General features: G+C 38.2%; 1 pseudogene; it reads left to right on the top strand.

Annotated features, from left to right (window-relative positions):
- LOC114207431 (centromere protein N-like) overlaps positions 1–19717 on the top strand; it is a 59046-nt pseudogene extending 39329 nt beyond the window's left edge.
- The last annotated feature ends 771 nt before the right edge of the window (positions 19718–20488 follow it).

The following is a 20488-nucleotide window of genomic DNA, read 5'->3' as shown; positions in this document are numbered from 1 at the left end:
ACCACAAAATTGTGGGTTCCTTTCTGGATTTTCTATTCTGTTCTATTGATCTATGTGTCTATTTTTGTGCCAGTACCCTACTGTTTTGATCACTACAGCTTTGTAATATAATACAACTTGAAGTCTAGAATTGTGATACTTCCAGTTTTGTTTTTCTTTTCAAGATTGCTTTGGCTATTTGGGGTCTTTTGTGGTTCCATACAAAATTTAGGATTGCTAGTTCTAGCTCTGTGAATAATGTGGTGTTTTGATAGAGATCACATTAAATATGTAGATTGCTCTGAGTAGTATAGACATTTTAATATTTGTTCTCCAATCCATGAGAATGGAATGTCATCTTCAATTTCTTCCATCAATATTTTGTAGTTTTGAGAGTACAGTTCTTTCACCTCTTTGGTTAGGTTTATTCCTAGGTGTCTTATTCTTGGGACAATTATAAATGGGAGTGTTTTCTTATCTTTCTGCTGTTTCATTATTAGTGCATAGAAATTCAACAGATTGGGGCGCCTGGGTGGCTCAGCCGTTAAGCATCTGCCTTCGGCTCAGGTCCTGATCCCAGAGTCCTGGGATCAAGCCCTGCACTGGGCTCCCTGCTCGGGGGGAAGCCTGCTTCTCCCTCTCCCACTCCCCCTGCTTGTGTTCCCTTTCTCACTGTCTTTCCCTGTGTCAAATAAATAAATTAAAAAAAAAGAAATTCAACAGATTTCTGCACATTGATTTTGTATCCTGCTACTTTACTGAATTCATGTATCAGTTCCAATAGTTTTTTGGTGGTTCTTTTGGGTTTTCTATATATAGTATCATGTCATTTACAAATAGGGAAAGTTCTGCTTCTTCCTTACCAACTTGGATGCCTTTTATTTCTTTTTGTTGTCTAATTGCTATGGCTAGGGCTTCCAGTGCTGTGTTGAATGAAAGTGGTGACATAAGACATCCTTGTCTTTTTCCTGTACTTAGGGGGAAAGCTATCAGTTTTTCCCCATTGAGTATGACGTTGCTGCAGGTTTTTCATATATGGCTTTTATTGCGTTGAAGTATGTTCCCTCTAACGCTACTTTGTTGAGGGCTTTTATCATGAATGGATATACTTATCAAATGCTTTTTCTGCATCTATTGAAATTATCATATGGTTTTTATATTTTCTCTTATTGATGTGACGTATCACATTGATTCATGAATATTGAACCACCCTCGAGCATGTTTTTTATTATATCTATTCTTTTAAATTGGTTATGCTGGGTTTTAATGCCCAAAGTGTGGCATATCTTACAGAATGTTTTCTGTGAACTTGAGAAGAAAATGTATTCTGCTGTTGTTGGATGACATATTCTATACATGGTAATTAAATCTAGTTGATTGGTGAGGTTGCATGGTTCAACTGTGTTCTTACTAATGTTTCTGCCTGCTAGTTTAGTTCATTAATAATTGTAGAGTGCTGAAGTCTCAGACTGTAATAGTGGATTCATCTTTATCAACTTGCAGTTTCATCGGCAGATTTGACTCAGATATTTTGGAGTTCTGTTCTTAGATGCATACACATTAAGAACTGTTATGATTTCTTGGAGAATTGACCCCTTTATCATTGTATAATGCCCCACCTAATCTTTGATAATTATTCTTGCTCTGAAGACTGCTTTAACTCAAATTAACATAGCTACTCCAGTTACCTTTTCATTAGTGTTAGCATAGCATATCTTCCTCTATCCTTTTACATTTAACCTATCTGTGTCTTTATTTAAGTTGGTTTCTTGTCAACAACATATATTTGGCTCTTGAGCATTTTTTCCCATTATAACAGTTTCTGTCCATTAACTAGTGTATTTATACCATTGCTGTTTAAAATTATTATTCATATACTTGAAATATATGTCGTATCTGTTACTGTTTTCCGTTCATTGTCCTTGTTCTTTTTTTTTTGATTCTTTATCATTCACATTTTTTTTTTTACTTTGTCTAGCTAAAGTATTTATTTTACATTCATTTATTCCTTCTGTAATACTGTTTCTTTCTCTATCTGGGTCTTTCTGACTTACAAAAATTTCCATTTTCATGAAGAAGTTTTACCATTTCTTAAAACACAGGTCTACTGGAAACAACTTCTTCCCATTTTTGTTGGTCTGAGAAAGTGATTGTTTATTTTTTACCTATGAAAGTTACTTTTGTTGGAATAATACATTATATGTTTTAAAAAAAGATAGTAGGAAGGGAAAAATGAAGGGGGGAATTGGAGAGGGAGACGAACCATGAGAGACAATGGACTCTGAGAAACAAACTGAGGGTTTTAGAAGGGAGGGGGTGGGGGGATGGGTTAGCCTGGGGATGGGTATTAAGGAAGGCACGTATTGAACGGAGCACTGGGTGTTATATGCAAACAATGAATCATGGAACACTACATCAAAAACTAATGATGTAATGAATGGTGACTAACATAACATAATAAAATAAAATTTTAAAAAAAGAAAGTTACTTTTGTTGGATACATAATTCTAGATTGGTATGTTTTTTCTTTCAATGCCTTAAAATATTGTACTGGACTTTCCTCTTGCCTACATGGTTTATGAAGAGAACTCCAGTGTAATTAATATCCTTGCTGTTCCACAACTAAGGAGTTTTGTTCCTCTAAATTTTATCAATATTTTTTCTTCCTCTTTAATTTAACTCTACAAGGTGTAGAAATTTTGTATTCTTATTGTCAGCTAAGATTCCTGGAACTGTGATTTGGCGTCTATCATTAATTTTGGGAATTTATCAGTCATAATTACTTTATTTTCTTTTCTTTAAGTTTTTATTTAAATTCCAGTTAGTTAACATACAGTGTTATGTTAGTTTCAGAGGTAAAATATAGTGACTCAACACTTCCATACATCATACAGTGCTCATCATAAGTGTGCTCCTTAATCCCCATCACATATTTAAGCCATCCCAACCCACCTCTCCTCTGGTAACTATCAGTTTGTTCTGTATAGTCAAGAGTCTGTTTTCTTGGTTTGTCTCTCTCTTTTTTTCCCGCTTTGATTTTTATTTTTTTTTTAAAGATTTTATTTATTTCTTTGAGAGAGAGAGAGAATGAGAGAGAGAGCACATGAGAAGGGGGAGGGTCAGAGGGAGAAGCAGACTCCCTGCCAAGCAGGGAGCCCGATGAGGAACTTCATCCAGGGACTCCAAGATCATGACCTGAGCTGAAGGCAGTCGCTTAACCAACTGAGCCACCCAGGCGCCCTTATTTTGTTTCTTTAATTCCACATGAGTGAAGTCATATGATATTTGTCTTCCTCTGACTGACTTATTTCACTTAGCGTTATACTCTTTATGGACTCCATCCATGTCATTACAAATGGCAAGATTTCATTCTTTTGATGGCTGACTAATATTCTGTTGTGTGTGTGTGTGTGTGTGTGTGTGTGTGTGTGTGTGTGTGTATTTTTTACATCTTCTTTAACCATTCATCATTTGATGGAAATTTGAGTTGCTTCTATATCTTGGCTATTGTAAATAATTTGTGGTTTTTTTTTTTTTTTTAATTCCTTGGGTAAATACCCAGCAGTGCGATTGCTGGATCGTAGGGTGGTTCCATTTTTAACATTTTCTGGAAACTCCATATTGTTTTCCAGAGTGGCAGCACCAGCTTGCATCACCACCAACATTGCGAAAGGGTTCCTTTTTCTCCACATCCTTGCCAACAACTGTTGTTTCTTGTGTTGTCGATTTTAGCCATTCTGACTGGTGTGAGGTGGTATCTCATTGTAGATTTGATTTCCATTGCCCTGATGATGAGTTATGTTGAGCATGTTTTCATGTGTCTGTTGGCCATCTGTATGCCTTCATTGGATAAATGTCTGTTCATGTCTTCTTCCCATTTTTAATCAGATTATTTTGGTGTTAGGTGGCGAGATGTATCAGTTCTTTATATACTTTGGATATTAACCTTTTATTGGACATGTCATTTGCAAATATCTTCTCCCATTCTATAGGTTTCCTTTTAGTTTTGTTGATTGTTTCCTCCACTGTACAGAAGCTTTTTATTTTGATGGAATCCCAATAGTTTATTTTTCCTTTTGTTTCCCTTGCCTCAGAGTACATATCTAAAACAATGTTGCTACAGCTGATGTCAGACGAGATCCTGCCTCTTCTCCCCTCTAGGATTGTTATGGTTTCAGGTCTCACATTTAGGTATTTCATCCATTTTTAATTTATTATTGTGCATGGTATAAGAAAGTGGTCCAGTTTCATTATTTTGCATGTTGCTCTCCAGTTTTCCCAACACTATTTGTTGAAGAGACCATCTTTTTCCCATTGGATATTCTTTCCTGCTTTGTCAAAGATTAACTGATCATATAGTTGTGTGCTCGTTTCTGGATTTTCTATTCTGTTCTGTTGATCTATGTGTCTATTTTTGTGCCAATACCATGCCATCTTGATCACTACAGCTTTGTAACACAACTTGAAGTCTAGAATTGTGAAACCCCCAGTTTTGTTCTTTTTCTCAAGATTGTTTGGCTATTTGGGGTCTTTTGTGGTTCCATAAAACTTTAGGATTGTTTGTTCTAAGGCTATGAAAAATGCTGTTGGAATTTTGATAAGGATTGCATTAAATATATAGATTGCTTTGGGTAGTATATAGTATAGACATTTTAACAACATTTGTTCTTCCAGTCCATGAGCATAGAATATCTTTCCACTTGTTGGTGTCATCTTCAATTTCTTCCATCTGTGTTTTATACTTTTCAGAGTATGGTTCTTTCACTTCTTTGGTTAGACTTATTCCTAGGTATCTTATTATTTTTGGTGAAATTGTAAATGAGATTGTTTCTTTAATTTCTCTTTCTGCTGCTTCATTTTTGGTGTATAGAAATGCAGCAGATTTCTATATGTTTATTTTCTATCCTGCAACTTTACTGAATTCATTTATCAGTTCTAGTAATTTTAGGGGGAGTCTTTCAGGTGTTCTATATAGTGTCATGTCTTCTCCAAATAGTAAAAATTTTACTTCTTCCTTACCAATTTGCATGTGTTTCATTTATTTTGTTATCTGATTGCTGTGGCTAGTACTTCCATTACTATGTTGAATAAAAGTGGTGACAGTGGACATCTTGTCTTGTTCTTGACCTTAGGGAAAAAGCTCTCAGTTTTTCCCCATTCAGTATGATGTTCAGTGTGGGTTTTTCATATATGGCCTTTATTATGTTGAGGCAGGTTTCCTTTAAACCTACTTTGTTGAGGGTTTTTATCATGAATGGTTATTGTACTTTGTTAAATACTTTTTCTGCATCTATTGAAGTGAGCCATTGCTTCATTGTTGATTTTCTCTTTAGATAATCTGTCCATTGTTATAAGTGAGGCATTAAAGTCTCCTACTCTTATTGTATTATTATTTATTAGGTTTTTTTAATTTTTTTTATTAACTATTTTATGTATTTGGGTGCTCCCATGTTGGGTGCATAAATATTTATAGTTGTTATATCTTTTGTTTGATTGTCCCCTTTATGATTATATAGTACCCTTTCCTTGTCCCTTGTTAGTCTTTTTTTATAGTCTAGATTATCTGATTTAAGTATTGCTACTCTGGATTTCTTTTGATATCCATTTGTATGATAAATGTTTCTCCACCTCCTGACTTTCAAACTGTAAGTGTCTTTAGGTCTGAAATGAGTCTCTTGTAGGTGGCATTTAGATTGGTCTTGTTTTTGTACATTCTGTCACCATATATCTTTTGATTATAACAATTAGTCCATTTACATACAAAGTAATTATTGATAGATATATATTTGTTGCCAGTTTGTTACCTTTTTGTGGTTGTTTCTGAAGATTTTTTTCTGATCATTTCTTGTCTTTCCCTCTTTCCTGGTTTGCTGGAATCTTAGTGATATATTTGAATTTATTTTGCTCTATACTTTGCATATTTATTAGTGGTTTTTGATTTATAGTTATGATTAGCTTTGTATATAACATCATCTGCATATAGCAGTCTATATTATGTTGATAATTGTTTAAATTTCAACCCATTATTTACTGCTCTCCCTGTTTTAGGCATATGGTGTCATATTTTACATCCTTTTATTTTGTGAGTTCCTTCACTGATTTTTTTACAAAAAAATTCAATATTTTTTACTGCTTCTGTTTTCTTTTTTTAATAATTTTTTAATATGTTACGTTAGTCAAAATACAGTTCCATGATTCATTGTTTGCATATAACACCCAGTGCTCCATGGAATATGTGCCCTCCTGAACACCCATCTCCAGGCTCACACACTCCCCCCACCCTCTCCCCACTAAAACTCTCAGTTTGATTCCTGGAGTCCATAGTCTTTCATGATTCGTCTCTGCCTCTGATTTCCCTTCTTTCTCCTAATGTCCTCCATGCTGTTCCTCATGTCCCACAAATAAGTGAAACCATGTGATAATTGACTTTCTCTGCTTGGCTTATTTCACTTAGCATAATCTCCTCCAGTTCCATCCATATTGATGCAAATGTTAGGTATTCATCCTTTCTGATGACTGAGTAATATTCCATTGTGTATATAAACCACATCTTTATCCATTCACCTGTTGAAGGGCATCTTAGTTCCTTTGAATGTTTGGCTATTGTGGACATTGCTGCTATTGCTGCTATGAACATTGGGGTGCATATGGCCCTTTTTTTCACTACATCTGTATCTTTGGGATAAATGCCCAGTACTGCAATTGCTGGGTCATAAGGTAGCTCTATTTTTAATTTTTTGAGAAAATTAAACACTGTTTTCCAAAGTGGCTGTACCAACTTGCATTCTCACCAACAGTGTAAGAAGGTTCCCCTTTCTCCACAACCTTTCCAACATTTGTTGTTTCTTGTCTTGCCAATTTTTGCCATTCTAACTGGTGTAAGGTGGTGTTTCAATGTGCTTTTGATTTGAATTTCCCTGATGGGTAATGATGTTGAATGTTTTTTCATGTGCTGTTAGCCATTTGTATGTCTTCTTTGGAAAAGTGTCTGGTGATGTCTTCTGCCCATTTTTTGACTTATTTGTTTGTTGGCTGTTGAGTTTGAGAAGTTCTTTATAGATCTTGGATACCAGCCCTTTATCTGTAGTGTCATTTGCAAATATCTTCTCCCATTCTGTGGGTTGTCTCTTTGTTTTGTTGACTGTTTCCTTTCTGTGCAGAAGCTTTTTATCTTGATGAAGTCCCAAATGTTCATTTTCGTTTTTGTTTCCCTTGCCTTTGGAGATGTGTTTTGAAAGAAGTTGCTGTGGCCGATGTCAAAAGGTTACTGCCTATGTTATTCGCTAGGGTTTTGATGGATTCCTGTCTCACATTGAGGTCTCTCATCCATTTAGAGTTTATCTTTGTTTATGGTGTAAGAGAATGGTCGAGTTTCATTCTTCTGTATATAGCTGTCCAAGTTTCCCAGCACCATTTATTGAAGATACTTTTTTCCATTGCATATTTTTTCCTGCTTTGTAGAAGATTAGCTGACCATAGAGTTAAGAGTCCATAGCTGGGCTCTCTATTCTGTCCCATTGATCTATGTGTCTGTTTTTGTGCCGGTACCATGCTGTCTTTGTTATCACAGCTTTGGATTATAGTTTGAAATCAGGAAACGTGATGCCCCCAGCTTTGTTTTTCTTTTTCAATATTTCCTTGGAGATTCGGGGTCTTTTCTGGTTTGATACAAATTTTAGGATTGTTCATTCCAGCACTTTGAAAAATGCCATTGGTATTTTAATCAAGATGGCATTGAAAGTATAGATTGCTCTGGGCAGCATAGACATTTTAACAATGTTTATTCTTCTGATCCATGAGCATGGAATGTTTTTCCATCTTTTTGTGTCTTCTTCAATTTCTTTCATGAGTGTTTTATAGTTTCTAGAGTATGGATCTTTTCCCTCTTTGGTTAGGTTTATTCCAAGGTATCTTAAGGTTTTTGGTGCTATTGTAAATGGAATCAATTCCCTAATTTCTCTTTCTACAGTTACATTGTTAGTGTATAAGAAAGCAACTGATTTCTGTGCATTGATTTTGTATCCTGCCACATTACTGAATTGCTATATGAGTTCTAGTAATTTTGGGGTGGAGTCTTTTGGGTTTTCACATAAAGTATCATGTCATCTGTGAAGAGAGAGAGTTTGACTTCTTCTTTACTAATTTGAATATTTTTATTTATTTTTGTTGTCTGATTGCTGTTGCTAGGACTTCCAGTATTATGTTGAACAATAGTGGCGAGAGTGGGCATCCTTGTCATGTTCCTGATCTTAAGGGAAAGGCTCTCAGCTTTTCCCCATTGAGGATGATATTCGCTGTGGGCTTTTCATAGATGGTTTTTATGAAATTGAGGAATATTCCTTCCATCCCTACACTCTGAAGGGTTTTAATCAGGAAAGGATGCTGTATTTTGTCAAATGCTTTTTCTGCATCAATTGAGAGGACCATATGGTTCTTCTCTCTCCTCTTATTTTTTTAAAAGATTTTATTTATTTATTTGACAGAGAGAGACACAGTGAGAGAGGGAACACAAGCAGGGGGAGTGGGAGAGGGAGAAGCAGGCATCCCGCCAAGCAGGGAACCAATGCGGGGCTAGCTCGATCCCAGGACCCTGAGATCACGACCTGAGCCGAAGGCAGACACTTAACAACTGAGCCACCCAGGCGCCCCTTCTCTCTCCTCTTATTAATGTGTTCTATCACATTAATTGATTTGCGAATGTTGAACCACCCTTGTATCCCAGGGATAAATCCCACCTGGTCATGATGGACAATCCTTTTAATGTAGTATTGGATCCTATTACCTAGGATCTTGTTGAGAATTTTGACATCCATATTCATCAGGGATATTGGTCTGTAATTCTCCTTTTTGATGGGATCTTTGCCTGGTTTTGGTATCAAGGTAATGCTGGCCTCACAGAATGAGTTTGAAAGTTTTCCTTCTGTTTCTACTTTTTGAAACAGCTTCAGTAGAATAGTTATTTCCTCTTTGAATGGTGGGTAGAATTCCCCAGGGAATCCATCAGGCCCTGGACTCTTGTTTTTAGGGAGGTTTTTGATCACTGCTTCAATTTCGTTACTGGTTACTGGTCTATTCAGGTTGTCAATTTCTTCCTGTTTCAGTCTTCGTAGTTTATAGGTTTCTGGAAGGCATCCATTTCTTCCAGGTTGCTTAATTTATTGGCATATAGTTGCTCATAATAATTTCTAATATTTGTTTCTATTTCCTTGGTGTTGGTCGTGATCTCTCCCCTTTCATTCATAATTTTATTAATTTGGGTCCTTTCTCTTTTCTTTTGGATAAGTCTGGCCAGTGGTTTATCGATCTTATTAATTCTTTCAAAGAACAAGCTTCTAGTTTCGTTGATCTGCTCTACTGTGTTTCTGGTTTCTAATTCATTGATCTCTGCTCTAATCTTCTTATGCGGGGCTTAAGCTTTATTTGTTGTTCTTTCTCCAGTTCTTTAAGTTGTAAAGCTAATTTGTGTATTTGGGATTTTTCTATTTTTTTGAGTGAGGCTTGTATTTCCCCCTTAGGACCGCCTTTGCAGTATCCCATAGGTTTTGGACTGATGTGTTTCCATTTTCATTAGTTTCCATGAATTGTTTAAGTTCTTTCATTTCCTGCTTGATCCAATCATTCTTTAACAGGATGCTTTTTAACTTCCAAGTGTTTGAATTTCTTCCAAATTTTTTCTTGTTATTGAGTTCCAGTTTTAAAGCATTATGGTCTGAGAATATGCAGGGAATAATCTGTCTTTTGGTATCAGTTGAGACCTACTTGTGACCCAGTATGTAATCTATTCTGGAGAAAGTTCCGTGTGTGCTCAAGAGTTGTTTTAGGGTGGAATGTTGTATATATGTATATATCCATGTATATATCCATGAGGTCCATCTGGTCCAGTGTGTCATTCAACGCTCTTATTTCTTCATTGATTTTCTGCTTAGTTGGTCTGTCCATTGCTGTGAGTGGGGTCTTCAAGTCCCCTACTATAAATGTATTTTTATCAATATGTTTGTTTACTTTGGTTATTAGTTTGCTTATTTAATTGGCTGCTCCCATGTTGGGGGCATGGATATTTACAATTGTTACATCCTCTTTTTGGATAGACCCTTTAAGCATGATATAGTGTCCTTCTATATCTCTAACTACAGTCTTTAGCTTAAGATCTAATTTGTCTGATATGAGAATTGCTACCCCACCTTTCTTTTGAGGTCCATTGGCATGAAAAATGGTTCTCCATCCCTTCACTTTCAGTCTGGATGTATCTTTAGATTCAAAATGAGTCTCTTGTAGACAGCATACGGTTGGATTCTGTCTTTTTATCCAATCTGCAACCCTGTGCTGTTTTATGGGAACATTTAGGCCCTTCAGGTTGAGAGTGATTACTGAAAGATATGATTTTATTGTCATGTTGCCTGTGAAGTCCTTGTTTCTATAGATTGTCTCTGTAAATTTTTGGTCTATATCTTTCTCTTTTTATAGAACCCCCCTTAATATTTCTTGCAGGGGCAGTTTGGTGGTCACATATTCTTTCAGTTTCTGCTGGTCTTGGAAGCTCCTTGTCTCTCCATCCATTCTGAATGACAGCTTTGCTGGATAAAGTATCCTTGGACGCATGTTCTTCTCATTCAGTACCCTGAATATGTCTTGCCAACCCTTTCTGGCTTGCCAGGTCTCTGTGGACAGGGCTGACATTATTCTGATGTTCTTCCCTCTGTAGTTGAGAAATTTCTTCCCTCTCACCGCTTTCAAGATTGTTTCCTTGGATCTAAGATTTGCAAATTGCACTATTATATGTCGTGGCATCGATCTGTTCTCATTGATCTTGGGAGGGATCCTCTTTGCCTCTTGGACATGAATGCTTATTTCCTTCCCCAGATTAGGGAAGTTCTCAGCTACAATTTGCTCAAATATATCTTCTAGACCTCTCTCTCTCCACCTGCTCAAGGATCCCAATAATTCTGATATTGGAATGTTTCATTGAGTCACCAATCTCTCCCAGTTTGATTGCTTGGGTTTTAATTTGTTTTTCCCATGCTGCCTTGATTTCCTTCTTTTCTATATTTTATCCTCTATCTCACTAATTCATTCTTCTGCCTCTTTTAACCTGGCAGTCAGAGAATCCACCTTAGACTGCATTTCATTCGTAGCCTTTTTAAGTTCGGCCTGATTAGATCTCATTTCTGCCCTTAGAGATTCTATATTATTGTTAACATTTTTCTCAAGTCTAGATATCGCCTTGATAATTGTTACTCTGAAGTCAATTTCTAATATCTTGGTTATATCCATATCCATTAGTTCTGTGGCAGAGGCCACATTCTCTGGTTCTTTCCTTTGTTGGGGGTTCCTCCTCTTAGTCATTCTGTTAAGGGGTGGTTGAGGAAATGTACAGAGTCCAGATTATTAACCACAACCCAAGCAAGATGCACCTGTTTTATAGGGACCTTAGGTTGTCGGCCTCTTGTTCTTCCAGCCTATCTTCTGGAGGAGGGGCCTGCCACAATATTACTCAAGCAAGTCTGTTCGGGCAGCATTGCCCTGCCCCTCTGGGGGGTGGTGGGCTCAGTGAAAACCCGTTTTCAGGGGCTTTTGTTCCCTGGCGGCTTTCCCCATCTCTTCCAAGAGTCAGAGCAGAAGTGACTGTATCCAAACCTCTGTCTCAGAACAGAGATTGCAGTCTGATCTTCACTGAGCTCTCCAGGCCACACAGTCTCCATTTCTGTCTGTGCTGCTAAAAACCGTAGGGTCCTGGATTTTGCGTCCCACAGCAGCTCTCCCAGCCCTTGCTTCCAAGTCCAGGATCATCTCTGCCCTTTGTGCTTCTAAAACCACATGCTGCCCCCGGTTCACACGTGTGCCCCCGAAGCTCCAGGTTTCAGTCTGGGGGGCTGCCCTAAAGTCCTTTCCCCACTGCTACTGGTCTGAGAGTCTGTGCCTGGTCTCCAGTGCAAGAATTTTTGCACTCCTGTGTTATTACACCTTCCTGGCTCCAGCACTTATGGCAGCTTCCTCCCCCTTCCATTTATCTTCTGATATCTGCCCACAGAATCACGCCTCCCCGCTTCATACCTCGAGCCCAACCACCAGAGATATTATGTTTGTAGAGATCCAGATATATCTTCTTACACCTCAGGCTGATTTTGTGGGTGTTCAGAATGGTCTGGTAGATGTCCAGCTCAATTCAGGGGACCGGTTGAAATAGGGTCCCCCTACTCCTCTGCCATCTTTTCTCCTCCCAGTCTGCTTCTGTGCTTCTTACCATGATATTGTCTTTGGTCTTTCTTTTCCACTCAATGAGTCCCCATTAATATTTCCCACAGGGCTGGTTTTGTGGTCATGAACTCCTTTAGTTTTTGTTTATCTATGAAACTCTATCTTTCTATACTGAGTGATAGCCTTGCTGCATACGATATTCTTGGCTGCAGGTGTTTTCCATTCAGCATTTTGAATATATCATGCCTCTTCTTTCTGGCTTGGAATGTTTCTGCTGAAAAATCCACTGATAGGCTTCTGTGGCTTCCTTCGTATGTAACTGTCTTTGGTCTTGCTGCTTTTAATATTTTTTCTTTATCACTACATTTTACCATTTTATTTTTTAATTTATTTTTTATTTAAATTCAATTAATTAACATATAGTGTATTATTCGTTTCAGAAGTAGAGTTTAGTGATTCATCAGTCCATTTTACCATTTTAATTACAGTATGTCTTGGTGTGCATCTGCTTTTGTTGATCTTGTTGGGGGTTCTCATGCTTCCTGGATCTGTTTCCTTACCCAGATTAGGGAAGTTTTCAGCTATTATTTCTTCAAATCAATTCTCCGTACCCTTTTATCTCTTTTCTTTTGGGACTCCTATAATCAAATGTTACTACATTTGATGGAGTCACTGAGTTCCGGAAGTCTATTCAGGTTCTGCAAAATTCTTTTTTCTCCCTTTTTTTCAGCTTGATAACTTTCCATTACTCTGTCTTCTAGGTCATTAATTTGTTTCTCTGCTTCTTCTAGCCCGCTGGTCATTCCATCAAGTGTGTTTCTCATTTTGTTTATTGATCTCTTTATCTTTGCTGTTATCTCTTATTTCTGTGTTAAGGATCTCACTGATGTCCTCCACTCTTTTCTAAAGTCCAATGAGTATCCTTATGATCATTGCTTTGAATTCTTCATCAGGTGTATTACTTACATTGGTTTCACTTAGATCTCTGGCTGTGGCCTTATGCTGTTGTTTTTTTGGGGGGGACAAATTTCTCCTTCTCATTTTGTCTAACTTCTGTACCTATTGCTGTGTGTAAGGAAAGTCAGCTACTTCTCCTGTTCTTCGGGTAATGGCTTTATGAAGAAGAGGTCTTATTGTGCCCTGCAGTTTAGTGTCTCCTGTTCCCCAGGGCCTGTTGTTGCTGGAAGTGTCTCCAGTGTATGCCGTGTGTGCTCTGCTATTGTGTCTTGGCCACTTTGTCTTTTAGGCCAGTCTTCTACAGAGGCTCCCTTTGTCTGTTGTGGGCAGTTTTTGTTCCCTGGCCTGGATGTGGCAAGTTTTATCTAGGTGTACTCTGATCTGCTTGTGAAATGAGACCTGTCACCACTGCTACTTGAACTGAGGCTCTGCAAAACTCCTGGCTCAGGAGACTTGGTCTTGGCAGTGGTTTGGGCTGGTCTTCTGGAGGGAGGATGCCCACCACGCTGGAACTGAGGCAGGCATGACTGGGAAGGACAGTTCTCCCAGAGCATGGTGGGGGACAGGGCTTGATGTAAACAAGTTAGGTAGCAAGTGTTGGCACTGCACTGGTTCCTGCAGGTGGCTCTGTGTTTATGCTGAGGGGTAGGGAGGGAATTGGCATCTACCAGTTCCTTTGTTTCTGGAAGAGTCTCTTTTTTTATTTATTTTTTATTAACATATAATATATTATTTGTTTCAGGGGTACAGGTCTGTGATTCATCAGTTTTACACAATTCACAATGCTCACCATAGCACATACCCTCCCCAATGTATATCACTCAGCCACCCCATTCCCCCCCTCCATTCCAGCAACCCTCAGTTTGTTTCCTGAGTTTAAGAGTCTTTTATGGTTTGTCTCCCCTGGAGGGGTCTCTTTGAATGTTGCCTCTCTGGGACATGCTCTGAGATGAGCAACTAACCTTCCCATTGTGTGTCCTAGGTGCTCTTCAGATAGCTGTTTCCATGGCATATGTCACAGGCTGTTTGCCCTGCCTTTTCTCTAAGAGCAGCCCCAATGTCCTCTCGGCTCTCTCAGAGAAAGCATGCTGACCTTTAAAATGCCAAGCTTTAAGCCCTGCTGGTTGCTAGAACTCATGAAATTTAGCCTCCCTTTCCAAGCCCATTGCTATGGGGATTCATTTTCCCTTTGCACTCCCCTTGTGTGATAGTCTGTCTCTGGCCCTTCCCTGCAACCATAGCTCCCTCCCCACCACAATGGCAACAATCCATTTATCTCCCAAGCTACAGTCTCCACATTTCCTACTTCTTCTCCACTTTTAGTTGTGGAGTTTGTTCTACTAGTCTTCAGATTGATTTCTGGGATATCTAGGATGATCTGATACTTATTTAGTTGTATTCATGGGATGAGGCAAGCCTAGGGTTGTCCTCCTCATCCACCACCATCTTCCCCTCTGTATCTTCCTTTCTTGAAGGTGGCTATTTGATGATCTTGACCTTTTCCAACTTTTTAAAAAAGATTTTACTTATTTATTTGACAAAGAGAGAGAGCACAAGCAGGGGGAGCGGCAGGCAAAGGGAGAGGGAGAAGCAGGCTCCCTGCTGAGTAAGGAGTCCAATGCGATGCTCAATTCCAGGACCCTGGGATCATGACCTGAGCCGAAGGCGGACACCCAATTGACTGAGCCACCCAGGTACACACCTTTTCCAATTTTCTATCACCTATGTGGAGCTAGAGATTCTTGATGTTTGTATTTTATTTGTTTAGGGTTTTTTTTTCTAGTTATAGTGGGAATAGTGGTCTTTTACTGTTTCTATACTATGATTTAAAATCAAATGTCATAATGATCTTCCTAAAATATAAGTTGGATCATGACATTCCTTTGCTTCCTATGTTTCAGTGGTTTCCCACTGTATAGCAAATTTTAAAAAATAATAAAATACAAACTAATTTTCTATGTGTGTGTGTGTGTGTGTGTGTGTGTGTGTGTGTCTTTCTCTCTCTCTCTCTAAAGTCCTCCATGTTTTTGTCCTACCTTTTCAGCTTCATCACATGACATTATTCTTACTTTCTAGCCCAATGATTGGCAAAAAAAATTTTTGTAAAACACCATATAGTAATTATTTTAAACTTTTGGGCCATATGATTTCTCTTACAACTATTCAGCTGTGTTGCTATAATATCAAGCAGCTATGGACAATAAATAAATTAGTTTGACTGTATTCCAAAAAAATTTATATATGGACACTGATACTTGAATTTCATGTAGTTTACATACGATATGAAGTATTCTTTCTTCAGGATTTTTTTCCTTCTAATAATTAAAAAATATACAAACCACTCTCTGGATGCCGGCCATGCAAAAAAAGATGCAGCATGTCAGATTCAGCCCATGAGCTATAGTTTGTTGACCTCTATTAAACCCAGAATAGTTTACTTACATTGCATAACAAGTACAACCCATTCCCTTTGTGGCTGACTTCTTTTTCCTTAGGTTTGGCTTTGTGATCTTTTCACAAATTCCTTCTCTAGCCACCCTTTCTAAAGTAAATATGTCCCTCTCCCTTCTTTTACACTACATCCAATTTCCTTTTCCCTTTAATATTCTTATCACAATGTATAATTGTATGTTTATGTTTTCTTGGTATTGTCTGTCTCTCCAATAGATTTTAAGTTACTTTTGGTCAGTGACAATGTCTGTTGAGATTTTATTCACCAGTACTTAACACTTACTATTATTTAGTAAATATTCAATAAATATTTGCTAAATGCACTAGTCAAGCTCTTTCTGCTCTTTTGGGCCTTGATTGCTTATTTGAAGGGGTTGGTCCAACTGTTTTAATTGTGGGTTTACTGAAGACACCTGGAAGTCTTATTGTGCTAAGCAGTGCCAAGTCTATGGCTCAATGAGCCTAGTCCATCCTCTCCCTCATTCCACGCTGTGGACAACTTGATGGTAGGTCTCTGAGCTGTAAAACAGTGAGTGTTTTCATGTAACAGATTCTGGATCTACAAAGCTCAGAATTCTCCCTTACAGACACTGGCCTTGGCATGCCTAAAACAGTAAGATAGCGTTTTTTACCTTACTCTACAGATAACTAGTATATGTTAGTACAATATAAATAAGGCCATCTATTGAAGTCTAGATGTAATTATACTCTACAAAGGGTCTATTTAAAAAAAACTTACCAGCTTATAATTGACTGTTGAAAAAAGAGAATTTCACATATATGTCCACATACATACTAAAATGATCATTATTCAAATAGTAAAAATGTCCTTATTTTGCACAGTTCTGGAATGCATAGATTCCAGTTACCGTGCTTTAGTTAAATAATACCAGTCCCCCAACAACACACAGTTCAAATTTCATTTACCATGGTACACTATCAGTAATTGAATAAAGTACAAACTTTACTGTTAGCTCTTCAGTACATAAATTATTATGCAAATGACAGATGTACATTATGGTTAATGACAAATCACATTATTTTGTTTTCAGTCTTTTGGTGATTGGTCATTGAGCTTATGTGCAGTGAACAAAGCATGTGTTTATGTTGCCTCTTTGTTTCCCACTGATAAACCCACATGACATTTAACAAGAATGTATAATGAAAGAGTGAATTATCCAATAAAGTAAAAGGTCAAAAAAGAAACTAAAAGTGATTTTTAAAAGTAATGTATATATTTTTAACTCAATTATTATTGTATTAATATAATGTTATACTAGCTTCAGGTATACAATATAATGTGAAATAAGTCAGTCAGAGCAAGACAAATATCCTATGATGTCACACATAAGTGGAATTTAAAAACAAATGAACAAAGAAAAAGACAGACTGAAAAAAGAAAGAACCAGACTCTTAAATACAGAGAACAAACTGGTGGTTGCCAGAAGGGAGGTGAGGGGATGGGTGAAATAGATAAAAGAGATTAAGAGTACACTTATCTTGATGAGCACTAAGTATTGAATCATTAAATTGTACACCCAAAATTAATAATGCTGTATGTTAATTATACTTCAATTTAAAAAAGAAAGAAAGAAAGGAGAACAGCAGCTGAGAGGAGACACTGCTGGCGAAGACGGACCTGCCAAAGAAATGAAGCTGTTGCTGAGTTTTTAAGAGGACCGTCTTGAAAATCCCAGTGACAGGGGAGGAGTTAAGATAGCAGAGCAGTAGGAGGACCCTATGCTTGTCTCGCCCATCAAGCCCAGCTAGATAAATATCAAATAATTCTGAACACCCAAGAAATCGATCTAAATGCTGAGAGAACAAACTGCAGAACTAGAGGGAATAAAGAAGCCACATCATGGAATGTGGGGAGACGTGATTCTGGGTAGAAAAGAATCCTGGATGCTGCAGAGGGGAGGGAGCCTTGATCTTGGAGAGAGAGAGAAACAGAGAAAAAGCAGCACACAAGGAACTGCACAAGAGAAACACATCCTCCAAAAAATTAACTGGAAAAACTAGAGCAGCTGATTATAGGGGTTTTTTATAAGCAGGGGAGCTCAAAGTCTGAGGTTTTAGAAGTCTGTGCCACCGCCAAGTGGAGACTGACTGGCATAGCTCCTGTGAGGAAGAAGGGCAGAGGCCCGGGAGTGGGCAGCATGGTTTGAGGATCCCCTGGGTCACATTGGGAGAGGAATTTCCCCTTCTTAGAGTGCACTTGGGAGAGGTGGCACAGCCTCTCAGGGGACAAAAGAGCTGGTGAGCACTAAAGTGCTGCCCTGGGCATTAGCATAGGAACAGAGACCACTGCTGAGGGCAGCAAACCTTGGTGCTAGCTTTTTGCTGCGCTTTACCATAAACTCCAAACCCCAGCATGGTAGTGCAACTGCTTCTCTGGAACTAACTGGTACCAGCCACAGCAGGAGAAGACCCTCCCCCAGAGAATCAGCAGGGGTCCACGGCTCACAGGATCCCTAAAATTTGGCGTTTTGAAACTGCTGTGTGCCTGAAATAAAACACAGAAGTACTGTGCTGCCCGGCAGGCAGTCAGCTAGGACAGAGCCAGGGTAAAGGCAGGGATCTGATGGAATCCGGGAACAAAAGAAAGGAGATTGTTCACTCTTCTGTGAGTGTTTCCTGAACAGTGGCAGGTGTGAATTCCCCACTCCAGCGACTTGAGAGCGGGACGTCACCATTTTCCCCATGCCCAACAGCACTGACAGACTTCAGTGAGCAACACAGCACCCCCAATGGAAGCTGGAGCCACTTACACCAATGCCTGCCCCCCTGCACCTTGCAGGTGCATCTTAGGGCAAGATGGCCTAAGAACCAGGGCAGCAATCCCTTCCCAGAAGACCATATTATTTCATTTATATGTAGAAATTAAGAACTAAAATAGATGAACATAGGTGAGGGGGAAAAAAAGAGAGAGGTAAGCAAACCATAAGAGACTCTTAACTAGAGAACAAACTGAGAGTTGATGGAGGGAGGTGGGCAGGGGTAGGCTAAATGGCTGGTGGGTGTTAAGGAGGGCACTTTTGATGAGCACTGGGTGTTATATGTAAGTGATGAATCACTAAATACTACACCTGAAACCAATTTTACCATATATGTTAGCTAACTAGAATTAAATAAAAACTTGAGATTAAATAAATAAATAAATAAGAAAATCTCAATGACTGAAATCATAACGATCTTCAAAGCCGGAGATTTTTTTGTCTAAAAATCAACTGCAGACCATAAACTTCCAGCAGAGAAAGGAATCTTTTGTTCAGGACTTGGTTCTGCTTTGGGAGGAGAGGTGTGCAAGTCTCAATGACACAGCCCTTTTAGACATCATTTATACTTAATTTCATCGGCACCAGAAAACTTGGGATATTTTTCAGATTAGTAAAGAACCAGGTGAAGACATTGACCTTTTTGATACGGAACAATTCAAAAGTTCATTTAAAAAAATTCTTCAGAGAGCATTAGAAAATGTGTGTCAGCCTCAGAGATGCTGAGGAAAATGCAGTATGGATTCAAGTTGCCTGGGGTACAGTATAGAAAGCCAAACCAGTGCAGACCTACTTATGCGGTGTATTATTCCCAGACTCTATACCTTCACTTCTTCCTGCCAGCTGAAGAGCAATATACCCCTTCTAGGTCAGGCACTAATAGTTGCTGGCAATCACCATAAGATTGTGAATATGGACCTCAGTAGCCAGCATCTGGGCTCTTTTAAGTCTATTGTATTTAAAGAGTATCATCAGACCATTGAAACTCACAGCTCTACTGCACTTCTACAAGAAAGAACCCTTGAGCTGGATATACACATGGATTCAGTGATCATTCATGACAACAGACTAGAGAGAGAGTCCAGAGAGTGACTCAAGAAACTTTTGGAGACTATCTTCAACCAAGACTAGAATTTTCACAAAATAAGCTTGAAACAAAATTCAGAAGTGACTTAAATGGAGACATCTTGGCTGAGAGAAAAAAACCCCTCTGGTGCCTAAAAATGTTCTCTAGCTCACATCTTCTGGAAGTGTTGAAATCCTTAGCACCAGCTGGTATTGCAAATGCACCACTTCCTCCATTGCTCACTTGCATATCCAATAAGGGAATGTATTATTTTAAAATTAGATATCTCTAATAAGAGGTATGTGGTTTTGTAAGCACAGTATTCCTTTGACTACATTGCATATGCATTTCAGTTAACAGCTAGCTGGATGGCTTCTGTTTATAAACTTGTGTTTTAGAAATTAACTCTTGATATTGACAAGTTTAAAATGTTAATATGATCATTGGGACTGATTCTTTCCTCCTCCACTGTGAACTCCTCTCCCCCATACCCTGCAAAGCATAACAATTGTGGACCTTTAAAAAGTGACAAGATGCCCTTTTTCTCACTCTTATCTCTTCTCGATCCTGGAGAGATCATGTTATAATTGTTTGTTCCCAAGGATTTTATCTTAAGCCTTGAATCATGGAAAGAAGCAGCAAGAAACTAAACTCAAAACTTTCTAGGAAAAATCATAAAAGTGGTCCATTCAGAGGGTAGAGTTGTGTCCATTAAGTTATTGCTGGAGGTAGCAATATCAGATGATTCAGTTATATAAAATAATAGTTTCATTGTGAATATGATACTTTTCATAATCTGTTTTACCATACATATGACATTCAAATGCAACAATACTATACTGATTTGTAAATAAAGATCTTTAGAAACTGGTTTTAAAAAATTTGAAAGAAAAAAAGGAAAGGCAAATGGAGTCATAGAAGAAATAGCTGACCTTGGATATAGTGACACTGCCACTGATTGGAGAGGCTTGATGTATGAAGACATCACATAAATTAGGAATCTGGTTGTGATGACCAACCACTGTTTTAGATTGATGGCTTGCATCTACATTAGGGACTGTCA

The sequence above is a fragment of the Eumetopias jubatus genome, unplaced genomic scaffold (assembly GCF_037043125.1).
Source record: "Eumetopias jubatus isolate StellerSeaLion01/CBP00866 unplaced genomic scaffold, mEumJub1_p1.0 scaffold_11, whole genome shotgun sequence".
NCBI lineage: Eukaryota > Metazoa > Chordata > Mammalia > Carnivora > Otariidae > Eumetopias > Eumetopias jubatus.
The sequence above is the reverse complement of the archived record's forward strand: the minus strand, read 5'-3'. Positions and strand labels throughout refer to the sequence as shown.